Below are 4,005 nucleotides of genomic sequence, written 5' to 3'. Positions count from 1 at the left end.
TGAAAACAGTTGTGCTGCACAATATTTTTGTGGAAACCGTGATACATTTTATTTTTCAGGATTGTGATGGATTGGTTTCTGCCTCATCAGATTTAACCGTTTGACTCGGGTTATCTTGCTAACTGGGGTTGTAGTGGAATGTCACACATAGTTTGATGAAGACACTGAGTAGCAGGTAAACTAGAGAATCCAGCAGCACTGATTCTGCTTTGTTGATATCAGATTTACCTGCTATTGAAAGTCACTAAAAGACTAACTGGCATTGGTTGTTTAGGACTTTCTACCAGTCTGTCTAGACTAGTTCTAAGCGGATCTGTTATTCCGAGCACAAACCGCCATCGGGATCTTCAGGCAGCGGGTCGCGGTTCCTCAGCACCTCCGTGAAGTTGGCCCCCCACCCAACGCAACATGCTTTTTTTAAGTAAGCCCAACTAATTAGATTTTACAGTGCTCATGCAGTCTATTTTTGTCCGCACAAACGAAACTTTTACCTGCACAAACCAGCACAAACGAAGCACAAACAAACGAGACTATTTGGGGTGAATTTGGAGTATGTTGGGGGGCTGAGTGACCTCAGAATGACCTATAAATATTATTTTAATATCTAAAAAACCGAAGCAGCACAAACGAACATTTTTACAGCACAAACGGAGCACAAATGATTGAGACTATTTTGCCGACGTTTTGCGTTGGGTGGGGGGCCAACTTCACGGAGGTTTCCTCAGCTGGTTCTGTGGTTCACCATGAGCCGTGAGTCTTGCTTCATGTTTCAGTCTGTAGATCGTGAGTGATTGATTGTTCGGAGGTGTTCAGATGCTGGATGTCCCGCCCACATCACAGCTGTTCATCAGCTAGAGCCAATCAAACGCTGCCAGAAACGCTGCATGAGATGCTGCTAGCACCTTGTCTGTGTGGATCGTCTCAGTAGAACTGAAGGGCTTTTTTAACGGCTCATTCTTTCTGAACGCAATGGTTGGAGGTTTCAGACTTTTGTAAACCCCGTGTGAACATGATCAGCATGCGACCTGTTTAAATAACAGCCTGCGCTGCTCTTGAGCATCCGGTTTACCTATTCCTGACCGTCCTGTTCCTATCAGTGCTATTTTACTATTATCTATAGTATTTATTAATATTTTGGATTACCTTTTGTGTTTATATTTTCAGTTTAGTTTGTTGTGTTTTTAGTATTTCTATTTAGCTTGAATTTATTTTTTATTTCAGTTTTAGTACTTTTAGTACTTCAGCTTAAACTTATTTTAGTTCAGTTAGTTTCCAAGGCAACATTTCTAATTTTTAAGTTTAGATTTTTCCTTTAATATTTCTATTTTATTTCAACCAACAAAAGTGATTTTTAATAGTTTTGTATGAATATAACAGTCTCTTTTGAAGTCCAATTAACATATTTAATGTCACTCTTTGACATTTTGCTTGTTAATGTGTCTGTGACTCTACAAAGCTCATGAATATTTAACGAGGCCCATGCTGTTCAGTTTATGATTGGTTGTTTGTTTATTCTCACACTTTAACGGTGCATTAATTAACCCTGTCATGTGTGGTTAAATGGCTTACATAAGCTGGGGTTAAAAGCGCTCAGAACCCTGTTTGAAAATAACACATTTCTGAAATTACAGTGTGAAACGCCGAGGTTAAAAGCAGGTGTTAAAAAGCCGATAACCGGGTTAAGTGCGGTGTGGAAAACTCATGAAAGTGTTTTATGGGTTTGGTTAATGCTGAAGGGCTCTGATGATTATTACATCTTCAGTGCATCACAGGCTCACACTAATGACAGTGAAGATCGTCTGTGATTCAGTTCAGCAGTGTTTACCATCACATGTCAGATTGGGAAGGTTTTGGGTTCCTGACAGTCGGTCCCGCTGACTAATGCTCCATTACCACAGTAAGCTGTTGTTTACCTCATTCAGGCGTCATGAATCAGAGGTTCTCCTCCTGATCAGCCCATCTGTGATCAAACCAGCATCTCTGATCAGATGTGTGTCTGTGTGCAGAAGCACAGAGGAGTGCGAGAGTTTGCCTTCAGACGCTTCCGTGTCCTTGAACGCTGCGATGAAACACATGGGTGTGTTTGTGAGAGTTTGTCGTCCTGTTGAATGCGAATCACAAACACTCGGAGCTAATACGGCGTATAATGTGACACTAAATATGCAGATGAGTCCAGCTGAACAGATGATTTTATATATGCGTGTCATGATGCCATCTGTGAGGGTCAGATGATCCGGACCGGAGAGACACGCCGAGTGTGTGTGTGTGTGTGTGTGTGTGTGTAGTTATAGTTATGGTTTTTGTAGGATTTAAAATTAAAAATTTGTAATCTAATAAATGTCACGATATACTGATAAATTAATTACAAATGAGTGAGTCATTGAATCATTCACTCAACTGATTTGTTCAAATGGCTGATTCATTCAGACACAAAGCAATTGACTCACTCGATTCGTTCAAAACTGTGGATTCATTCAGTTATGAATCACTGCTGTGTGTTGATCAGAGACGCTCAACAGTTCTGCTGTGACTTTGATTGGAACTGTTTTCATTTGTGAAATTGAGCTAAACAGACAATATTGTGCTAAATACAACATTGACTTTTTGTTTATTGAACTCTTGTATCACATTTGCAATGGTGCAGATATTGGGGGAAAGCAGCACTCATGCTGGTGTGATATTGCTAAACTATATTATATGACATAAATATAAGAGGGTGATTTTTTTTGCCCTCATATCTTGAATTTTAGGCTCATATCACTGCATTCACGCAGTCAGTCGTCCTGCATCATGTTCGTCAGACACTGCATCAGTGTGAGATGGTGAACAGGTGTGGACGCGATACATGCGATAATCAAAATTAAATGCATCAAATTAACATGTAAAATCAACAGCCCTAGGTTATAGTTATGGTTATGTTTGTATGTTTGCAGCTGAATTTACTGAAGTGAGATGATGACTGTGATGATCAGATCTCGATGTTCAGTGTTCAGTCTGAAGTTCAGCATGAAGGCAATTTATGGCTCTGCTAATTGTGTAATAGATTTGAAGAGAAAGAAAGAACATATTTGGAAAAAAGCGCCTCCAGTTATTATTTGTGAGGAAAACGATGCCATGCATTGATTTCATCCACCCGTATGGAGAGAAACGCAGTGACACTCCTCAGACACGCAGTGATTGGAGTTCACAGACTCGTGTGATGCTGTTTGTAAATGAATGAATCGTGCCGTATGGCTGCTGTTTCTGTAGAATAGATGGTGTTAATATATACAGTTTAAACTCCACAGCTGCACAAATCAGGTCAATTTCCTCTGTTTGTCTCTCATTTATCCCTGCCGGCTTCGAGGGAGCTGCAGGAGGATTCTGATTGGTCCCTGGAGGGCTTCGGGCTCTCTGATTGGCTGAACGGCTTCATTCATCATGTGCTTTAAGAAGAAGAGGATCCGTCATCGTAAGAACAGCAGGTTCTCCAGCGGCTCACAGTCTGTGATCTTCAACGCTCGGCTTTATTTCCACTCAAACAGCAGAAGTGCAGCACGTTCTCTTCATCAGATGAGTCAAAATCAACACGGGTTAACCATCACTCACCGGAGGAAATCATACCGATGTGTTACATGATCAGCGTGAATCACTCATGGAATAATGATTCAGATGTATAGCTAACTAAAACCAAATCTAAAACAACATTAAATATTTAAAATAAAATAAAATATACAAAACTTATGCAATGCAACATTTCTCATGGTAAAACTGATCGTGTTTGAGAAACAGTACAAACACTGGAGAGCCAAACACTGAGGCTGCCGTCTGCTGCACCATCGCATGTTCCATAATTTTTAGTTATACAAAAATAACTAAAACTGAAATAAAAACTATGTAGATATTTATAATAAAAACAAAAATAATATAAATGACAAAACACACTCCATTGCGGTTACACTTTATTTCGATAGTCCACAGATTCTACTAACTGTAAGTAACTTTGCAACTACATGTCAACTAACT

The sequence above is a fragment of the Sinocyclocheilus anshuiensis genome, unplaced genomic scaffold, assembly GCF_001515605.1.
Source record: "Sinocyclocheilus anshuiensis isolate Anshui unplaced genomic scaffold, SAMN03320099.WGS_v1.1 scaffold1085, whole genome shotgun sequence".
In the NCBI taxonomy this organism is placed as follows: Eukaryota; Metazoa; Chordata; class Actinopteri; order Cypriniformes; family Cyprinidae; genus Sinocyclocheilus; species Sinocyclocheilus anshuiensis.
Note: the sequence above shows the minus strand (reverse complement) of the source record.